The sequence below is a fragment of the Phodopus roborovskii genome, unplaced genomic scaffold, assembly GCF_943737965.1.
Source record: "Phodopus roborovskii unplaced genomic scaffold, PHOROB, whole genome shotgun sequence".
Taxonomy (NCBI): Eukaryota; Metazoa; Chordata; class Mammalia; order Rodentia; family Cricetidae; genus Phodopus; species Phodopus roborovskii.
In genome coordinates, this window is record NW_026126480.1 from 25,065,566 (window position 1) to 25,088,908 (window position 23,343).

General features: G+C 37.1%; 1 protein-coding gene across 11 annotated transcripts in view; it reads right to left on the bottom strand.

Moving 5' to 3' along the window:
• The window catches only part of Sox6 (SRY-box transcription factor 6), a 580,992-nt gene that overhangs the window by 427,053 nt on the left and 130,596 nt on the right, over window positions 1-23,343 (bottom strand). For all 11 annotated transcript variants that reach the window (XM_051192737.1, XM_051192743.1, XM_051192732.1 and 8 more), the window contains one exon: window positions 19,255-19,324. The gene's annotated coding sequence lies outside the window, so the exon portion shown is untranslated. The remainder of the gene's footprint in view (window positions 1-19,254; window positions 19,325-23,343) is intronic.

A 23,343-nucleotide genomic window follows, 5' to 3' on the forward strand; every position in this document is an offset into this window, starting at 1 on the left:
TCTGGGAGATGTAGTAGTGAGGAGAGTAGAGAAGAGGTCCAGACTCACTCCAGTAACATAAGACCATGTGGAAATACTTAGATTGATAGAAATGCTCTTTACTTAAATGCTCTCGTTCTCCCCAAAACTTCCTCTTCCCTTCCTGATCAACAATCTAGTCCTGAAGATTTTGTAACAAGTTTACCTCTCTTGGTTATTCATCTGGAAACAAATAGCAAAGTAAGTTCGATATGCTGAAGTCTAGAGGTAGATATGCAAGATAAATCTTACTTGCTTAAAAGCCATCAACCTGCTGCAAGAGACATAAAGAAACTCAAACTTGTGACATGGATTTTCATCATAATAAAAGAAGATAAGAAAAGTGATGTGTACATGAAGAAGAGAAAACAAGATTATCTGGGGAAACATAGCCAGGGAGGCTTCAAAGAGGGGTAATATATAAGATAAAGCCTCTTTGATGAACAAGATTACAGCAGACAAACAGTGGTAGTAACTATCTTGTATTGAATGCTCTCAAGTGTGGCACATACTTAATAAAATGCATGGGGTACTTATGTTATTTTCCTTACATAAGTGATGACTCTGCTTCTAGCCAAGATGTCTAACAGGGACCAGATTTAAAATGCATGCTCAAACAACTAAAGATTTGGAGCAAAAAAAAAAGCAAAACAACAGTTTAAGAGCAGATATTAGGCAGCAAAGAATAGTGACTCCTGAGAAAGGAAAAATAGCGATCACCTCTACAACTGTTCTGTGTAATTGCATGAAGCAGTGACAACTCTGCTACTCACTGAAGAACAAATGGTTCAAGTGAGCTACAGTGATGGAGTTGGGAACAAAGGGAGACCATGATGTGTGCAAGTTATAGAGCAGGGTAACAGGGGAAAGAGACCTTAATACATCAAGTTCCAGAGTTTTCTAGGGAGTCTCTCAAAAAGATTTAGCCAGTTCCTAATGGTTCTGATCAAACTGTATGGCTGTATGTAAATAAATGCAAATATATCCATACTGCCCGTTATGCATAAAACTCAAGTCTAAATAGATCAAAGGCCTCAATATAAAACCAGATGCACTGAACTTGAAAGAAGAAAAAGTAGAGAATAATCTTGAACACACTGGCATAGAAGATGACTTTCTATACAGAATCCCATAGAACAGACACTGACATCAATAAAAAATAGAACCTCATGAAACTGAAAAGCTTCTGTAAAGCTAAGAACACCATCAATTGGACAAAGTGACAACCTAAAGAATGGGAAAAAGTTTTCACCAACTCCACATGTGATAGAGAACTAATATCCAAAATATATAAAGAATTCAAGAAACTATATTTTAAAAACACAATTTAAAAATGGAGTACAGATCTAAACAGAGAATTCTCAATAGAGCAAACTCAGATGGCTGAGAAACACTTAAATGTTCAATATCCTTAACTATCACAGAAATACAAATCAAAACTACTTTGAGATTCCATCTTAAAACTGTCAGAATGACTAAGATCAGTAACACTCATGACAGCTCATCCTGGCAAGGATGTGGAGCAAGGAGAAAATCCCTCCATTGCTGTTGAGAGTACATACAAACTTGCACAGCCACTATAGAAATCAATATGGCAGTTCCTCTGAAAGTTGGAAATCAATCTACCTCAAGATCCAGCTATCCTACTCTTGCACATATACCCAAAGGATGCCCCATCCTACCACAAGGACACTTGCTCTGTGTGTGTGTGTGTGTGTGTGTGTTACTTCTAATGATATTCTGCTGTACTCATAAATCAGTAGCCAGTCATCACTGGAGAGGTTTCCTCAGCAGCAGATGGGAACAGATGGAGAAACCCATAGCCAGACATTACTTGGGAGAGAGAATCTAAATGGGAGGTCTCCATCAGGCCCCTCCTCTTGGAGCTCAGGGAATTCTGAGGAAGAGGAAGTAGAGGGATTGTGGGATCCAGAGGGAATGGAAGACACCTGGAGAACACTGCCCTCTAAATCAATTAAGCAAGATGCATATGAGCTCACAGAGACTGAGGCAGCAAGCACAGGTCTGCACCAGGTTCTCTGAGTATATATTGTAGCTTTTAGCTTGGTGTTTTCATGGGACTCATAACAGTGAGAATAAGTGGGTCTCTGATTCTTGTGCCTGATCTTGGGACTCTTTTCTTTTTTCTGTTGAGTTGCTGTGTCTAACTTCAACATGTTAGTTTTTGTTTTCATCTTATTACAATTTATTTTGTCATGTTTGCCTGTTATCTTTTCTAATGAAAGGCAGAAGAGGAATGGATCTGGAAGGAAGGGATGGTGGGGAGGGACTGGGAAGACAGAGGGAGGGGAAACTATAATTGGGATGTATATTATTAGAAGAGAATTTATTTCAATAAGATAAAAATGAAAAAAGAAATAATAAAATGATAATGTGGATAGGAAAAATAAAGGGTCAGTGGAGCAGCTAACATTACTGATTTTTTTCATTAAACTGCATATTTTGTGAAAAACAAAAGATACAAAACAACCCCTCCCAAAAAAAAACTTAAAATATTGCAGAGCAGGTATTTATTGAAGAAGAATAAGAGGTGTGTGTGTATGATTTGGAAACTAATGTCAAATGATACATATAAAAGAGCAGAAAAAAATGGTTCCCAGAGCATATCCAAGGCAAGGAATAGATAATTTTCCTATCATCAAACCAACAAACTTCATAATACAGAAGGCATTGGCCAAGGTACTCAAGACTGTATGCCTCAGTATTGAAGAGAATTGACCCTATGTTAGGTATACCAGTTCCAACCGCAAGAACTTAAATGCAGGCACTGGAAATTGTTCTTACCTCAACTGTCTACCAGAGAAATGTGTAAAATATAGACAGGAATATAGAAACATGGAACCTTCAATATTATAAAAAAATTCACTGTTTCTGATATCTCATTAAAAATTACTGCCCAGGGCTGGGGATCTTGCACATATATAAGAGCAATGGCTGCTCTTCTAGAGGATAGGGACCAAGCACCCATTTGGCAGTTATCAAGCATCTGTAACTCCAGTTTCAGAGACTCTGACTACTTCTCCTGACCTCTGTGGGCACTACACTCAAATGGTGCATAGACATGCATGCAGCAAAAAATACTCATACACATAAAATTTTACTGACCATACACAGAACTGATAAACTACAATCTCTAATGAGGAGGAAACTCAATCAACTGAAGCAAAGAGGGATGAAGGAATGAGTAGAGGACAGCAAAGTGCATTTATAGCTGGTTCTATTATTTGTTCATGGAGTTAGATGAAAGACTAATCATATTAACTGGAAAAGGAAAACATTCTTAAAAGATTAAAATTGAACTTCTTATGATAAAAGATACATTAAGATGAGAAAACACTGGGAATTAAAAGCAGATTATACACTGCATGAAAACATATCAACAGAAGCAACCCAAAATAAAACAAAGTATAGTGACAAAGAAGAGGATGTGAGCTATAGAATTTTAAGCTATGTATATCAAAACCTACAGAGGAGGGGCATGATAAAACAAAAACTTCAGAAGAAATAATGGCTGAAATTGTTTCTAATGTGATGAAAGACATAAAACCACAATTATAATCACCTCAAAGATCCAAAGCTTGAGAAATAGTTAAGTTCAATAATCCTTTCACATGGGTTGCATGTCAGATATCCTACATATCAGATACGAGTCACAACAGTATAAAAATTACAGTTATGAAGTAGCAAAGAAAATAATTTTATGGTTAGGGGTCACCACAGCATGAGGAACTCTATTAAAGGGTCACAGCATTAGGAAGGTTGAAAACCACTGATATATATAGAAACTCCAGCAGAATAGTTTTCTGCAAGCCAAAGGACAATGAATCAATAAAAGAACAACCAAATAAAAGGCCATCATACAAGAAAAATAAAGCTTTATCTAGACTAGACAATGGGCTTGGAGTAAGAGTGTTTGCCTAGCATATGCAAAGCCCTGGATTCAAATTATAGCTCTAAAATAATGACAATAGTGAAATTTTTATAGTAAACAGGTCCTACAGGAAACATGAAAGAAGTTCTTCAGGAAGAAGTCAATGTAAGGTTAAGATAATTGAAAGGAAATAAGAACCTATGCAAATGAATAAATCACAACCAAAACAGTAAGCATTAGAGTAAATGTCAAAGAATTTGTATTTTTCATGTCCTGTCTCTTTTTGAAATATCTTTCTCAATCTTACTGAAAACTCAGAGAAGAAATATAATGTATTCTGAGGATCATAACATACGTGAAGTGTGAAAGAATGTGACAGAAACATCAAGGCCAGGGTAGAGAAGTGAAGCTGCAACATTGTAAGACTTTATACCATGTGAAATCACTAGCACCAAGTCTGTAAGAGTTGAACAGCCCTACAGAACCATGAAAGTTAATAAAAATAAAATGCTTTTTAAAAGGAATTTAAATAAAAAATAAAAGCCGAGTGTTGGTGGTGCACACCTTTAATCCCAGCACTCGGGAGGCAGAGGCAGGCAGATCTCTGTGAGTTTGAGGCCAGCCTAGTCTACAGAGTGAGTGCCAGGACAGGCTTGAAAACAATACAGAGAAACACTGTCTTGAAAAATAAATAATAAAATAAATAAATAAATAAAATTGTCAACAAATTCAGAAGAAGGCAAGAAAAATGAAAAACTGAAGAATGACTAGGCAGCAAAATAGAAAAGACTATATTGATACTTAACTAAGCTAATAATTACATTAAATATAAACAATTTAAATAGAATTATCATATATAAAAATTATATATTATAAATAAGAAATCAATTTCAAATACAAACACAATTATTCAAACATGAAAAAGTTGAAAATACAAAAAAAGGAAAGAAAAAAAAGTCAGAGAGTGGTGGTGCATGAGTTCAAGGCCACCCTGGTGTACAGAGCAAGTTCCAAGACAGGCAGGCCTACACAGAGAAACCTGTCTCAAAAAGCCAAGGGAAAAAAAAGAAGAAATAAAAAGACTGCAATAGGTTTACAAGAAAAGTAGCTTTCAAAAAAAAAATGTACTATAGGTAAAATGAATGATTTATAGAAATGCTTGTGTAATCACATTAGGTAGACATAATGATCTAAATACTAATCCACCTGGCACACCTTCAAAGAAAAAAAGGCAAAGGCAGATAAAATTTAAGTAGAATAATAGGATTTTCAAAATCTCTCTTATTGGTTGAAAAACCAATAGACAAGAAAATCAAGCATGGAACACACACCTGTGAGTACCATACTCATCACGTTAAGGCATGAGAGTCATGCAGACTGCAGGTCAGTCTGAGCAACACAGTGAAAATCCTATCTTTAAAAAAGTCAGCTAGTATAACAAAAGGTCTCAACAACTGTAACAATCAACTTTACCAAAACACACCATCCAACAACACAACATTCATTTTTCCCTGCACCCAGGACATGTTCTAAGAGAGAGCATTTTCTCAGCCATTGTACAAGGCTCAGTATGTTAAAAAGTCAGTTAGTTATCCAAGGGGTCTTCACCAATACGGCAACATTAAAATGAAAATCAGGAACAGAAGAATGACTGGAAGATATCCAAATAGTAAAGTACAAATAAAACATGAATTAAAGAAGAAATAAAGTGGGAAATTGGAAAATATCTGAATGATTGCAAATGTGGATGTGACTTCCCAGGGCTTGAAGGCCGCAGCCAGAGCAGCACATGAAAGCAAGTTCTTGGCATCACAGCTGCTATTGAAGCACCACAAACCAGCAGCCTCAGCTTCAGATTAATAAATGAGAAAAATAACAATAAAAAACAAATAATGAAAAGAAAGGGAAGCATTGTCTGTAAAATAAAATAAGCAAATTAGAAAACAGAAAATTAATATTAAATTCTGAAATGTTGTGTTTATATTCTCAGATCAAAAACCAGAGAGATTATTTCACTAAGTAGCTTATATACATTGAAAGTATAATGAGTAGTATTATGAACAAAGCCATGCTAATAAAACCAACAATTTAAATGAAATGCACCCAAAAATGTAACTTCAAATATGTAGAACATATTACAGCTCAATGAGAAAAACAACCACAACTCAAAAACCAGGAAAGTTTTGAAAGATATTTCAGCAAAGTAGATAAACAAGCAGATGAAAAGATAGACAATATCATCAATCATCAGGGAAAGACTAATGCATGAGGTGGGCCAGTGAGATGGCTCAGCTTGTGAAGGGACCTGCATCATGCCTGACCACCTGACATCAATTCCTGGAACACATACTGAGCAAGGAGAGAACTGATGTTCACAAACTGTATTCTGATACTGACACACACACACACATACACACACACACACACACACACACACACACACACAAAGTTAATTATTCAATTTTATTCAATTAAGTATAAATTTTTAAAAAAAAACTACATCAGGAAAATGCTGTTACAATCATGAGACTAGGTAAAGGTGAATGCTAAATGTAACAATTATTGCTAAGGATATGGAGTGCCTGAACTGCTCATTCACTGTAGCAGGAACATAAGGACTATAAAGTTGGACTTTGGAAAAGTTTAGTAACCTTATAAAATTAAGCATACACTTGTCCTCTAAACGACCCCGTCTCCTCTCATGTGCATATCCAGGAGAGAGAACAGCACAGGATCACACAAACATGGATGTTCACAGCAGCCTCACTTTTAATAAGTTAAAAAAAAAACTAAATGGGCAATCAGAAGCATGGCATATTGATACAATAAGACTATTCCACAGTTTTAAAAAATAAGGTATTAGCGTGCACATAATGAATCTCAAAATAAATACATCCAGTGAAAGAAAACCTAAAAAAACAGAACTTATAGTGTGTAATTCCTCAAAGTTCTATAAAGTGTAAACTACACTATAATAACATATCAGTGACAGCCTGGGGCCTGAGTGAAGCAAATGAGCAAGAATGAGAAACTACAAAGAATCATGAAGACCCACTGGGAATAATGAAATGTTACCTTGCTGTGGAAGTGGCTTTATTATTGTATCCACCTCAAAATTTACCAATTCATACGATTTGTTGTATATCAATTACAGTTCAATAAAGCTATTAAAACCAGCATGCACGGATGCCATTCAATGCTTTATCTAACATCACGGCTAGCTCAAGCAAAGCCCAGGGTGTCAGGGATCCCACAAAACTGTTATAACACTTTCACAGGTTCTCCCACAGTCAGTGGGGCTGACACTGAGAAAAAAAAAAAAACTTGAGTGCATTGTACCCTGATACTATGCCAGTGGCAGCTGTCACTCAGGGAAGGAAGAGGTGTGTACATGGAACACCTAAAACACTTTGATCCACAAAGGAATTTTAAAAGATATTCATTGTTTTGTTTATTCTTAAAGTACAGTGGCATAAGAAGAATCTAAGATATGAAATACTCAGTAAATGTTAACTTTCTCATAGGATATTCAAATTTTTAAGATTTTTAGCACATAAAAATTTTAATTGACAGAATCTATATGTGGGGTAGAGTTTATGCAATTCATGTGATAAACACTTTGATATTGTACACACATACACACATATATATCTGATGTTCATGTTCACTAGTTATAAGAGCAAGTAAGACAGGTTTTCCAGTCACACAAAGGTTATAAAAGAACATTTACTGTATCCAGAGCTAAGACAGATGTATGTAAATACAATATAATGTGAATATACCAACCTGCTCAGCTCTATGAAGGAACAACAAACAACTTCCCAAGGAAGAAGTCTAGATACTCTGTTAGCTTCCTTTGAATTTTCCAGATGTGTATATTTCATCTCTTCTCACAGACTGTAAATTCATGGTCTAATTTAAATCTATCCCTTTCCTCTTTTAAATTCTGATTCTTGAATTCAAATTTGTGTGGAAGACTGAAGAAACAGCCAACAGTTAAGTACATTGACTGCCCTTGCTAGGACCTCGGTTTAGTTCCCAGCACCCACATGGCAGTTTACAACTGCCTATAACTCAAGATCCAGGGAATCCAATACCCTCTTCTGTACTCCTCAGGTAACAAGCACATGTGTGATTCACATACACAGGCAGTCAAAAACACTCATACACATAAATAAAATAAATCATTTTTTTTAAATTCTCATGGAGAGAATTCAAATTCATATTTGGTAGATGATGGTTGGATGGATGGATGGATGGATGGATGGATGGATGGATAGACAAATAAATTGGTGGATAGATGATGAATGGACAGATAATGGATGATGGGTAGACACACAAGTGTATAGATGGATAATTAAATGATAGATGGATAGAATAGATGACAGATGAATAAGTGGATGGACAGATGGACAGGTAGATAGATGAATGAACAGATAGATATATGAATGGATAGAAAGCTGAAGGATGGGTAGATGTATGGGGGATGGATGGATGATGGATGGATGAATAGATGGATGGTGGATGGATGGATAGATAAATGGATGGATGGACATGTGGGTGAATGATTGGTAGATAGTGGATGGAAGAATTATGGATGAGCGAACAGGTGAATGGATAGTGTTTGGGCAGTTGAATGAACAGATGAATGGATGGATGGATGTCAGTGTTCTTCTAAGTGATAATGTAACAAAAATTGTCAAGATCATCAAGGAGGCTGTGTGGCTATCTGTAATTTCATCAAATACCTATTTTCTAAATTTCACTTCAGTACAAGCTTTTTCACTCTGCATGTATTTCCCAGCACTGCCTTTCTTGCCTTGAAAGAAACAAATAAAAGACAGCCATGTTTTATAAGTGTAATATCTGATGCAACCATACCTGTGTGACAACTGACCAGGGAGCCACTGTCATCACAACCTGAGAAAGCTTCACTCTTTACAGAAGCCATGCATTAATGCTTCTGAGGAAGCCACCTGGGGAAAAAAAACAAAAACAAAAACAAACAAACCTGCCCTATTCCTGTTCACATCAGCCACAATAAGCCTCTAAAATCAACAAGCCCCTGCCTTTGTCGTTGACCTCCTAGAGTTCACATTAGTATGTGTTCTTCTTAGATACATCTCCATGTTATGTATTCATTTGTGTGCCTCTAAATCTTCAAGGTAATTTGATCCTTAAACCTATTTTTGTTCCTCTAAAAGAAATTATATTTTCCTAAAATTATGTGAAAAGGGGAGAAAAAAATCCTCAATTTAATCAGTGAGATGGGAAAGAGTGTACACATTGGCAAGATGTACTTTAGTAGGTCATTTCTACTTGCCTTTTATAAATCCCATGCAAAAGAAACAGAGAGAAGGCAACAAATGTCATTTGCCTCCAGAGACTCCCACAAGTCTTACTGATCCTTTGTTTAAGCACCTTTCCTTCCTAAGTGAACATGTACAGTTATCTCTCACAAGCACTTTCCCATGCTCAAATCTTATCCCCCCTCTAATTAAACTTGCTGACTGCTGCCAGAGTTGGTTTTTCAGAAGTAAACTCTTACCATGCATCTGAACAATTGTTGTGATGGCCCCTGTGACTTGACATCCCACCTACATTTCCCAGCCCATACACAAGTTGTGCCCCATGAAAATGAACTTACTACTATCCACCTGGCTCCCTCACTGCCGGTACCTGTCCTGTGCTAGTTCCCAGACTACCAATTTCACTCACAAAATTGTACTCAACTGTCAAAGAATAACAAACGTTTATTTGCTCAGCAGGTAAAAATACTTGCCACCAAGCCTAAGGACTTGATTTCAATCCACAAAGCCCACATGGTGAAGAGAGAGAAATGACTCCCAAAACTTGTCCTCTGACTTCCACTGTAGGTTGTGGCATATATGCACCCATACATAAGCATAAATAAATTAGATAGATGAGCTATATAGGTATAGATGATATAGATATAGATATATAGATAGATGTGTACTTTTAAGATCCTTCTTACATTTTTGATTGTGAGACTCACCTTTAACAGATCAGCCATCTCTCCAACTCCTGATGTCCCTTTTTTCTAATGTATGTATCTGAAAAGCTAGACTCTAGAATACTGAATTTATCTCTGTAAGGTACTTAATCCATTCTGCATGGGGGACTATATCACAACTCTCAAACAACCACAACCATTATTATCTTCATCACTATGCATTACTACCTTCTTTGGGGCATAAGTTACTTTAGTTAGGTACTTCAGACAAGGCAAGGAGTAAAAGAACTTCACAGTTCTCAGTCCAGGAACATACACACACATTTGCATTTATTTTCGGTGCAGCATCTAACGGTATGCTTTCAGTATAATGGCTATGCAGTATATGGTTGTGGGGCTGATTCATTTCCAGCAGGTATTTAACACACTTATGAGATGAAAACCTTTGCTAACAAAACAGTGATTTGCCTTAGCTTAGAAAACAGTTCATCACACTCAGAAGTAGATTTTAGGAACTAAGTTGGACATTGGTTGACCACGGTCATCTGTGAAATCTTTAATGGGGCCAGATCACTATCACTCCTTGCTATGATTCTAACTTAAAGGAAACTGGTAAAGGGACTGCTTCAAATGATTTCTTTTAGAAAAAGGACATTAGAAGCATACATGCTATTTACTTATTGGTGGGGGGGGTCATATATGCCATAGCCTGCATGTAGAGGTCAAAGAAAAACTTCTGTGAGTCAGTTCTTTCCCTCCTTTGTGTGGGGTCCATGGATTGAACTCAAATCCTTAGTCTTGGTGGCAGGACCTTTACCTACTGAGTATTCCCAATGGCTCCAGGAAGCTGACTTTAGATATTCTTTGATAGCTGATATTAGAGTCAAAGCATCTAGATAATAATTTGGCCCAAGTAAAGGTGAATATTGCTTCATACCACAGAAAACTGTTTCCTGTACCCTCTTGGCAGTTTGTATAAAACACTGTAAGCAAACTGAAAGATTTAAACATACATCTATGGCACAAGACAAATCATACATTTACTCTCTCATATTCATTTCCTCCTTGGTTGGGAATCAGAAGAAAAAGATACCACAAGACCATTTTTTAAGTGGCAACAGAAATAAAAAAAAATGATCAATAGAATCTTTGCAAAAGGAAAAAATTCAGATAAAATGTATATTGATCATCACATGTATTAATACCAAACAAAAAGGGCAGAACAACAAAAATAAGATCACTAGTAGAGGACCAAAATAAGCACTGACATGCTAAGAATTACCTAAGTTGAGTCCCCACACCTCCATGCCCCCATATTGACTCGCCTTTCCAGCTAAGCATGTAACAATCACATTGCCCATGATCCAAACTCAAATTAGTAGCATGAAGACCTAAATTATGGGTCAATCTCAGAGAATAAAGATGAGAAAAGTACTCTCTGTGGATGAAGAAGAGAACCCTGAAAGTCTAGGACGGATATCTGTGTTCCTGGAGAAAGCTATTAGCATAAGACAGCTGAGTTGCAATAGGATGGAAAAAGATGAGAAGGCCTGTTGCCTGGCATTCAGTATCAAACTAAGACCAAATATTTGCCTAGCATTCCATCGTATGCAGAGACCAATATTTCAACTGCTTTGAGATAGGTACAACACAAGGGGACCTTCACACACAAGAATATCTAAAATAAAGTCAATCTCTCTTAGGCATCAGACTTCATGTCCTAGCTCTGTCCTTTAATTCCCTGAATTTCCATCTGTTCTTATCCTTTATTTACTTATTGTTCATTTATTCACTCTTTCATAAATATTAAGGAGGAACTTAATTGTATATCAGGCATTGTGCTAGAAGCTGGCTAGGAAGGCTTAAATAACAGTCATGGTATCGTTCCCTACAGAACTTTTTTTGGTTTTTGGTCTTTTGTGTGTTATGTTTTGTTTGTTTTGTTTGAGACAGGATTTCTCTGTGTAGCCTTGGCTGTCCTGGAACTAGTTCTATAGAATAGGCTGGCCTTGAACTTGGGGGGGGGGGGGAAGAAGTATATATGACTTAACCAAATTTACCCTTCTTCCTGGTAAATATGGCTTCCATTACCTAACTATTACTCCTGAAATGAACATACCCTTCTGGTACTACAGAATATTTACCCCATTTATGTATAAATAAAATTAATTGTTCTTAGGAAATAGCAGTGTCAAGAACTGAACTTAATCCATCCTCCCAAGAATAAATGCCAAAGACACACAACTGGGGATGTCTTTGGTGATTGGCAAGTATACAGTGATAGCTGTATATATAAAGCTTACTTCTAAAACTTGTTAAAAAGAGATTCTTGTTCCTCTATCCTGTTCTTCCAAAACTTTAAATAAGCCTTAAAACTTTACAAACCTTAATTTGGGCTTAGTAAGATTTTGAGACAATAAAGATTATAATTTCTTTCTAAATATCCTATCTTTCTCACCTGGAAATAACAAAACTAATCCCAACAGCTCCTCCATTTCCTTTGATTGCACAGAATGGACTAGATGAACCTTAGTTCATTTCTTTTAATGAAACAAAACAAAGACCAATCAGGACTCTGTAACCCCCATCAGAACAGTGATACTGCACAGAATTTAAGGGGCAAGTGCCAACTGTCATCTTTAAATTACCACATGATTCAGACTAAAAGCAAAACAGCCATCAGTGAAACAAAGATTTGACAGGAAGAAGGGAGGGAGGGAGAGAGGGAGGGAGGAAAGGAGGGAAGGAGGGAGGGAAGAAAGCAAAAGGCAGACCCACCACACTGCACAAGCTTTCCAACACCCAAAATTAAATATGACATATTTCCATGTTTCCCTCACATGCAGAATCTAGACTTTTTTAAAAAAAAATGAGGCTCAGAGGTTAAGAGTACTGACTGCTCTTCCAGAGGTCCTCAGTTCAATTCCCAGCAACCACATGGTGGCAGACAACCATCTGTAATGAAATCTGGTGCCCTCTTCTAGTGTGCAGAAATGCATGCAGGCAAAAGGCTGTATACATAATAAATAAGTAAATCTTGGGGGGGGGAGGAAGAAAGGAAGGAAGGAAGGAAGGAAGGAAGGAAGGAAGAAAAGATGAGATCTAAGAAGGGAAACTTGTCATATTTGTCCTTCCATGCCTGGTTTATTTCAACTGATATAACAATCTCGAATTTCATGCATTTCCTGTAATATCATTTTGTTCTTCTTTATGGCTGGCTAGTACTCCGTTGCATATATGTACCTTATCTTCTCTATCCTTCATCTCTTGATGGCTATCTAGACAGGTTCCATAACTTGGGGATTGTAAAAGCCCTGCAATCTGTATGAGGGTGCAACAGTCTATGGGGAATGCTGACTTGGTGAGTGAGCTTTCTAGTTCTCCCATACAGTGTTAACAAGTGTTATGTGGATGATAGTTTTCATATACATCTATACGAATCTACCCAGAAAAAGTAAAATTATTCCCACTAGTTTCTCTTCAGAATGTATACTTCTTAGAATGTCTTAAGTTGTACTTTTAAAAGCATCAAATTAAAAAAACACATTTGCAATAAATCAGGAGAAAATGTAGATGTCCTTTTAAATAACTATTGCCCAATCCCAACAAGTATTTCTACATCTTGGAAAACAATCCTAAAATCCATTTTGTAATCTACAAAAAGCCTCCTATTTGAGCTGTCTCTTGTCCACATACCTCTCTGTGTCTCTATTCTTCTTAGTTACTCATAATATTAGAGGTACAGATGTTGCCCTATCGCTTCAGCTGTATCTCCTTCTCAAGGGTTCTGGGTTCTTTAATACTTTTCTTGTCTGTCCATATTATGCTTAGGTTTCTCAGGGTCCCCAGATGTTTCCCTTTAGCTGTCTGCCCTGCAACTGTAAGTTCATGGAAAAATCCACTTAATTAGTCATAGAATCAACACAGTCAGTGAGTTCACATAGTGCCATTACAAAGAGAAATTCCAGAAGGTTCCCTTCCCTTAAAGCTGTCAGACTTCAGTGACTATGAATTTAAGCACATATTTTATCAGTCATCTGTTCTACTTGTGATGTAATGATATACATAATAACAAAAGAAAATAGTATTCCCATAAGGAATAATATATCTAAATTTCTTCATTACTTAGTTTCATGAAACTCGAACATTAGTGGAAGTCGTTAAAATCAAGCCATGGGCTTCTTAACAGCCTGCCCCAGCTGAAAGGGGAAAAAAATGTCTGTTCAGTCCAGGTAGCTAATAAGGGCAGAGACCAGATTCCATTAATGCTGCTGCTTAATTGTTTGTAATGCCAGGCTCAAACAGGGAAAAATAACAATTAAGTGGCAAACATGCCTTGTGCTGTGCTTGTGCATTCCAAAGCAGAGCCAGAAAGGAGACAAATGGAAAGGCTAATGCTGTTAGTGAGTTCATTCACTTCTGCCCATAGGAAGTGGAGCTGAAAGGAGAAACCAGCAACTCTATCCAGAGAAAACTCCACCCCTAGAAACTCTCTAGTAACAGTTCAAGCTTTCAGTCCTCAGATGGAAACCACCTCCCTTCTCTTCTAAGTACTGTTATTATTAATGCACTAATAATGCTCAGCAAATACTAATAACAACAAGCATACATTGTGGGGAATCAACTTTTTGACTGACAAACATTAAAGGTAAGTCTCTTCCCAGTCATCTGTGTAAAGTGGGGGTTTTAGAAATGTTTCTTTTTCACTATAAGTAACTCATGTTTTTGAAAACTCCCAGGAAGAAATATGTAAATAATAAAAACCAAAAAACCAGACAGAATACATGCCATGTTTCTCCTTACTGGCAACATCTAACTCACACTGTGATGCTTTGGAACTGGCAAAAAAATTGGCAAAATGATTATCTTTATACCAAAGTTCCAAAATAACATGCCAAATATGCTTAGCATTAAACTATACAAACTAATGTAGAGACAAAATGCAACAAAGTAGATTTCCTTAATTTTCAGTCTTCCTAAACTGGATAGTTACTAAAATACTTGTGCTAATCAATGACATTTTTTGTTAAATTATGAACAGAGTATATGACCTGTCCTTAGTGATGCACTAGTGTGTTTGCTGACACTCCCTTACTTTATAGATGAAAACACTACCCAGCTGAGACAATGACTGTATTTACCCTTCTCTGTAGGAATTTGGTCCTTTCGTTGAGAATTAGTGTTATGAAAGAATATAGGGAAATGATTAAGTCTCTCTTTTTGGTTAAAACAAGTTCAGAAAGCAACTTGAAGCAGTTATCTCCAGGCCCCAATGTTTCCAGTGGGCACTGACCACATCAGCATTGACCTTTGAGTGGTTCTACCACACCTTCACACACAACCAGTATATGCAGCTTTAACACGGTCCTATGAAAAACATGAAAGGACCACTACATCATCTAAAACTGGAGCTGTTGATGTAATGTTAGGTTAGAGAAAACCTCATGGATGATAAAGCAAAAGTGTAATGATACTTTGCTGATGGCCAAAAGTGTTACAATAACTCTGTTGTAATGTGTGAGTTATCCTGAAGGCATCAGAGAGATGCTAGGTAGGGTTCAATGAGTCTTCAAAGTCATTGCTCTCAGGGAAACGTTTTCATCATCAAAAGATAATGATCACATGTGTCGCTGTCCCTCTGTCCTTTGATTACAGCTTCCCCACATGGTGCATGATCATTATGACATTCTTCCACACCCTTCATAAGCTTCCTGCATGACACCATGCAAGGCCCACCTTACACCAAGTCCACTTTACAGGGACTGTGTGATTGTGAGTTTCTACTACAACAATCAGACAGCAATCCGCACAGCTCTACTTCCCTTTTCTTCTATAAACCACCTCAAATCATTGGCGTTGAAAAGTAAACCAAGATCAAATTTAGACATGTTGTTGAAATCAGCGAAGATGAAACACTTTGGTGCCAGACAAAAGCCCTGATTTTAAGAGTGAGTTTTGGCCTTCTCTGAAATGCCTAGCTCAGGCTGTGTACTTTATGTCTGCATATATTGGCATGCCTCACATTTAAGATTATGACACACCAACTTATTTTGAAATTTTAAAGATCTTCCACTGCATGTGTTTCAAGTCCTCTGTGACTATCATTGATAATTGAGCAATTAACTGAAATTACCAAGTGAGCTGTGATGGCACAATGTGCAGTAAGCAACATGAAAGAGGAAAGAGCAGAGGAGTGCTGTAGAAGCAAAGAAGTCATAAGGAGGGGAAAGAGGCCATAATGACAGTAAGAGTTTGGAGTATGTTTTAATGGTCCCAGGTCTCGGGTCTGAATGTGCTCATAGAATAAATTAATGAGTTTTGAGAACCCTTTGTGTTCTGGTGCTACAAAAAGAAATTTTCTAACTGGTCTTGTGCAATACTCAGGGATTGGTCCAAAAAGTTTCACTAGAAAACAAAACAATTAGGTTCAAAACCTTGACAAACAGATCTTAAGAAATACAAGCTCATAAAAAGTAGTTGGAAGGTCTCACTATACATGTAAGCCAGACATCTCTGAAGTCTGACCTAAAGAAGGCATTGAGCTACAAGCCAGAAATGAAGAGCTGAGGCATGGCAGGGAAATGGCAGAACCTCAGCTCTATGAGAAAACCCAGAATCTGTCTGTGCTGCTCATCTGGTCAGGGTCTGAGGAGCATGGTGTGAGTTTCAACACGGGAAGCCGAGCAAACTTCATAAACCTAAATTCAACCTGATTCCAGTGCAGGCCATTCTAAAGGTTTATAAGGAAAACCAAAAATTTAAGAAGTCAGAGAAGAGAAATACTATTAATCACAGTTTTTTTTCCTGAAAATCCCATTGATATTACTCCAAAATATCAGTCTGAAATTTGAAATATAGCAGGCTCCTTCAGGAATAAATTAGAAAGACAGCAGAGCACATATAAAGAGCAAGAGTGCATGGACACCAGTATATAAAACTTAAAAGCTTGTGATGTAATGGATATGCAGTCAGATTAGCAGCTCCTTTCAATTAAAGTAGATTTCTGGCCTTGGTTCACAAATGTATAGTAGGTCTGTGCATTAATGTAGATACTTCAAATGTCAGTATATCTCTAATTAACATGAGCACACAACTGTAAAACTGAGAAGGCACAATTCTAAATTCCTTACATTCCCAGCATTAATGCTTTCGTGGGGCAGCTCCCGTTGTCATGGAAAATGGCATTCAAGCCCTATTTGTGGATTTTCACAGCTCATCTTTTTTATTTACCTGCTCTATGTCAAGATTAGACTGGAATAATATTTTTTAAAGATAATGCACTTAGACCTACTTTCCCTTAAATTCACAGATGTTCTCCCTGAGGGAGCCTTGGTCTGGGCTATGCTCTTTGCCACAGATTTCTTTTCATTAAAACACACACACACACACACACACACACACACACACACACACACACGTGAATTAATGATTCCTTGCCCCCCCAAAATCTATAAAATTCAAAAGCCTCTAGCTCAAGTATGACATATAGTAGATTGCAGCAGAAGTGTAGGAAAATGCCAAGACACTGCCCCAATACTCTAGAAAGGTGGAAAAAAGGAGTGGGGAAAGGGAGCTGGGTCATTGTTCCCCTGATCCTGACAGATAGCAAGGAACTGCGGTCAAAGAGAATGACAAACATAAGAGAAAGAAAATAGAAATTGTCTCTCTGAAGACAGCATGATGCTGCGGGGAGAACACTAATTGTACAACACCCTAAGTTCAGGTGGGAGTCCTGCTACGCCACATCAAGCAAATCCTGCTCAACTCAGAGCTCTCATAAAATGTAGCCACTTTAATGTCTATAAAATCAGGTACTATAGCATCCTAAGCTATATTTCTGCTTTTGGCTAATCAATAATCTCTCCTCTCTCTCTCTCTCTTTCTGTGTGTGTCTATGTGTGTGTGTTTGCATCAGACAATAAAATACTTGGTGGTCTTAGGCAAAGACTTTCTATTATTAAGACCATTTTCTATGAGGGAATTCAAATTTGTTTCAAATTGCTGCAGTGGTCTGGGTATATTAGAAAAGCTAAGTGTCTACTGAACCATCTTTATATTTTGTTGTTTGTTTTATTTAATCATTCATTAACCTGATAAAATTTCTTAGAAACTATTACATAATTTTTTGTTAAAGATTAAAAGTGACATATTGCAAACAGAACAAGATCATTTTGCTCAATGCTTACTTTGGAAAAATATGTCATTTTATTCCTTAACAAGGGAGAAAGAGAGAAAGGGAAAGTTCTAGAATAAGACATAGTATTAGAAACCACAGTCAATCTGCTTCACAGGGTTTTCCTCCTCTGAGTGGCAGATGTGAGCAGATAGATTCCAATCAGTCCTCACACACCCTTGGTGTGGCCTATTCATTATGGATGTGCAAATAATATCCCACCTTCCTTATCTCCCAAACTTGCATGTATCTGTAAGGTCTAACTTTCTGCCTTCGATCATGCAGTGAATGCCCAGTTTCAGGGAATATGGTTAACAAAGCCTCTATGGCTGACCCCATCTTTTGCCCGTTTGTTGGCCTGACTCCGTGAGGATCTCTAGTGCTAAAGCTGTCACTCAGTGGAAGTGGTGACTAGCAAATCAGTCACAGCCTTCTGTCATATCTCCTGCCATAGTCCTACAGCATAAGGCAGCCTTACCAAAGCTTGAATCACTGGCCGTGACCTAAACTAGCATTTTCTCAAGACTGACTACTTCTGTATAGCAATTAAAGCACCTTTTAATTAAAGCATTTTAATTACTCTTTGGTAGTATTCAATTTCTTTCTTAAAATTTACCTTCTTTCTTCAGAAAACGTTCTTTCCTCTCCAAAATATGGTTTCAAAGTTAAAGATATTTGAGGGATGAGAGAAAGAGGAGAATGCCACCATTTTGATGTACATTATACATTCACTAAATGAGTCAGGTTCCATAGCACACAAATCTCCCTGCACCGGCTGCTCTTTGGGATCTCTCTTACCTCACCTTCTCTGAGCACAGGCACATGACACTTTTCAGACACTGATAACCAGAGGGCATACAATGTCATCAGGGTAAATCATCTATAAATGCAGGAGAATCTTTAAAGTAACCCCTTCCTACAGTGAGGTCCTATTTCCCAAAATAAGTTTATTGTTTAGACTTATGGTGATGGGGTTGCAATGTGTTACTGCACAGGAAGTCATAACAAACAGGCTTTTACAGCAGCTGATGTTTTCATCTATGCTGTTGATCCCAAAGTAATCACTTATGAAAAACTAATAATATTTACTAAACAGTTGTTTTTAAAACAATCAGAATTTACATATGGGTTGATTTGTTTGTAAACTGTGACTTTTCCTTTATACAATGAGAAAGTGATGATTGGGTCAATACTCACAATTACACACGAGGATCACCCCAGCACCCAGAAGTCACTGGTAAATCACCTTTGAATTCATGAAAGTAACCTAAAAAATGGATACAAAATGAAATGAAAAATCATAAGTAAAATGTGTTTATATGCTTTGTTGAAGAAACGCATTCTGACAATGAGCAGCAACATTTTCAGAGTCAGCGTCCTCACCTTCTGTAAGAACTTTGCCAAGACTTTCGTGCCAAAAACAAGTTATTTCATTGTTTTACATCTAAAATTACAACATCTCCATCCATGGTGGCTTTTTCTTAAAACCATCAGCAATAATGGAGGTGTTTAGGAGTGAAAACTGAAGGAGATGTTTTTCAAAGGGGGGAAATGAAACTTACAAGATACATTTGAAAACTAGGCTTCACTTATCCTGAAAGTTTAAAAGAATTCACTTCTTTGGGATTATCCTGAGCATGTTAAACAGAAATGCTATATAGGTAAAATTAATGAGAAAAGAGGCAGATTTTTGCTGGCTGCTGAGGTTGTACATAGTGCATCATGATTGGGTCACAGTTCTACCCAGCACACTTTAGTATACACTGAAGTAGCAGATGTAGTTCAAACATGCAGAGCCGGCTTTATAAAACTACGCTAGCACAATGAGTCACTTATGCCTCTAAATATCTATGGTTTCCTCCCTCTAGAGCCACCATGCATTAGAAAGTAGTTAGGTCGTTTGTTTTTATTGTTTGGCCTAAATAAAGCACATTTTGGTTCCATGAAAACAAAGGAACTTTGTTACAGAAGCTGTATTCCTTCCAGAATGTGAGGACGCTGACGAGTGGTATTCACATGAAAGTAATGATGGAACTGGAGTGACTAATTTAGCTCAGAAACTTTCCTGGACTCTAGGGATGAGTTTGACTCATTCTGAAACTTTAAAAATATAGACAGCAAACACACAAGTTAGAACTAACTAGCTCTAAATAAAATTCATTCCAGGAAACAAAAAAAAAAAATTTTTGATCAACATTGTTGAAGGAACCACAATCACCACAAATGATCATATTAGATTAAGGGTGAACATCTGAAAATGGGTGGCAAAACAAATTAAATATCTCATTCTGATCTTCCACAGCACCTAAAGTACACTTTGAACTAAATGATTGTGATAAATTATTACGGATGGATGGATGGATGGTGGCAGCCTGGCATTTGAGCAGAGGAGGGTTTGGTTAGAGCAGCATTTCTCAACTTTGGGTTCATGATATCCTGCATGTCAGAGATTTACATGAGGATTCATAACAGTAGCAACATTAGAGTCATGAAGTAACAAAAAAATATTTTATGGTTGGTGGTCACCGCAACATGGGGAACTATATTATGGGGATGCAGCATTAGGAAGGCTGAGACCCATGGATTAGAGCATCACTGGTTTCTTCATGATATGCTTTTGTAGAAAGTTGTGCCTTTCATGGAGTTGAGGTGAACGGAGGCGGGAGGGATCAAGAGTATGATGGAGAAGACTACAAGAGGCCGCTGACCCAATCTAGTGGGAGCTCACAGACTCTGAACTGACAGCAGGGGAACCTGCATGCAAGAGAACTAGACCTTTTGAATGTGGGTGACTGTTATGTGGTTTCATCTGTTCAGGAATGGGGAGGAGGCTGGCAGTGGGACCAGGACCTATCCCAGAGGTATGAACTGGCTTTTTGGAGCCCATTCCCTTGCTCAGCCTTGATACAGGAGGGAAGGGCTTGGTCCTGCCTCAATTTGGTATGCCAGACTTTGTTGACTCCCCAAGGAAGGCTTTACCCTATGAAAAGTGGATGGGGGGGCGGACATGAGGGGACGTGAGAAGGGGAGGGATGGGGAACTGGGACTAAGTAAAATGAAAAAAATTTAAATAAAAACCAGATTAATTTTAATACTTCAAAAAAATTAAAAGTTATGCTCACTGTAAAAATAAATAAATAAAGTTGTGCCTCAGGCCATCCTACTCTGCTCACCAATGTTCAGCAACCTTGTAATGTGACTTTCAGGGAGATAACATTGTCACTCATCCTTGCTATTTTATCCTTTCCTGCTTTGAGACATCAGACATTTTTAGGAATTAGGAGTTCAATGTTACCTGGAATACAACCACCCTCCCTAGATAGTCAACATGAATTACCCCAAAGAAACAGAGTAATTGGCTCTTGTTGGGGGCGGGACTTAGTTTCTTATTTGATCCCCTTACTTCTTTATGAAGACATTTCTTAGATTCAACTCCAGTGGCACAGGCCTGGATCCCAGCTACTAGGACAGCAGAGGCAGGAGGACTGCAACCTCAAAGGCAGTCTGGCTACAGAGTAAGTTCAAATAATCTCCTATCTCAGCATGGACACTAAAGAGGGGGCTTGAAAATGCAACTCAGTGAAAGAACATTCGCTTAGTGTATCTGAGGTCTTGGGTTCAATCAGTTCTCAGGGGAAAGAAATTAAATTTCTCAAGAAAGAATCGGCAGCAAAATGATAGAAACAAACAAAGTGACAAAAAACAAAACAAAAACCCTATGCAGTTTTGTTGAAAAAAATATCATACCTTGTTTCTTTGGGGGCTACTGAATTATAATTATGAGAGAAGCATAATTCACCGTCATGTAAACAATGGGGAGGCATAAAACAGCAACTAGAAAATATTGTGGCTAATAAAGATTAAGCTTTTTCAATCATTTAGGAGTTAAGATCTCTAACTTTGAAATATTTTTAAACTTGGGAAAAAACAGATTCCAGACACTTTAGGCAGATATATTCTAATATACACTAAAAGAAATTCTCTATATTCCATCTGTCAGATCTTGCTACTTGTAGGTAGAGGTATCTCCCAGTCAGACTGTGGATTGATTTACATTATTAGCAAATTCCATAGCAAAGAATGAAGAATGTATATATTCCTAACATCTCATAGTTCATTGTCATAAACAACAACAAAAACATCACTGCATCTTCCTCAAACATAGAAAGCAGACATAAAGAAGCAATGTGTTAGAACAGGCCCAATTCAACAACCAGCACAAACCACACCTTCTATAAGCTCTCCCTTTAAGACTTAGATTAGTCTAAAGAAGGCATTTCTAAAAGTGCAAGTGGCTGCTTTGGTTCTGCCGGCAGCACAGAAGTAAGAAGATCTAGAGGAAACACCTGAGAAAATCAGCATATGCTCTGGAAAACCACAATCTGTTTAGTCAAAGGAATCCCCAGAACACCTGGTACCCAAAGGCTATCCAAACCTCTGTATATGCATTCACTTAGAAAACGGTCATGATGGGTCAGGGACCACAATGGAGCATAAAAACACAGAAATGAGTTTTTTAAAAAAAAGTATTCCCCTTCAAAAACTTCTATTATAGACTCTTACATTTAACATGGTGGTAACCTACTCCCTAACTTATATTTGTCAACTCTTCATACATTCTTAGTTAAATTTTAAAATTTATTAGTACACTTTTATATAAAAGAATCATGAAAAATCTGAAGAAAAGGGTACAGTGAAGAAATACTAATATCCAAGGATACAAAAAATGTTAATGACATAAAAGTATTAATCTTATAACCATAGAGATATAAGCAAAACATTTACCTATAATACTAGCAAAATGTTTTACAAACTGGATCAAATAGTGCTGGTGAGGGAGTAGATAAACAGGAACATTCATGTATTATGAATTAGACTATAAATTGGGGTAGCTTTCTGAACAGAAACTTACAGGTATTAAAGTACTAAATGTCTGTATCCTTTAAATTGTCTAACAATTATCCAAAAGATCAATAACAAACACATGAAAAGGTACAGCCCATGTAATATGTATGTTCATTGCAACATTTTTATAATAGTGAAAACTCAAAAAGAATCTATTAGTTGGAAAAGTTAAATACAACACAGAAATACTACTTCGTATCCATTTAAAATTAAGATGTAAATCTTATATTTACTGGCATAAGTTTGCCACAATATATTTTTTGATTAAAAACAATCTGTATACTAAAAACAAATTTATAGAAAACCAAACACCTATATGTACATATGTGAAAATCAAATATATGAATATATATTCAAGTTTTATACAGTACAATTTCACAG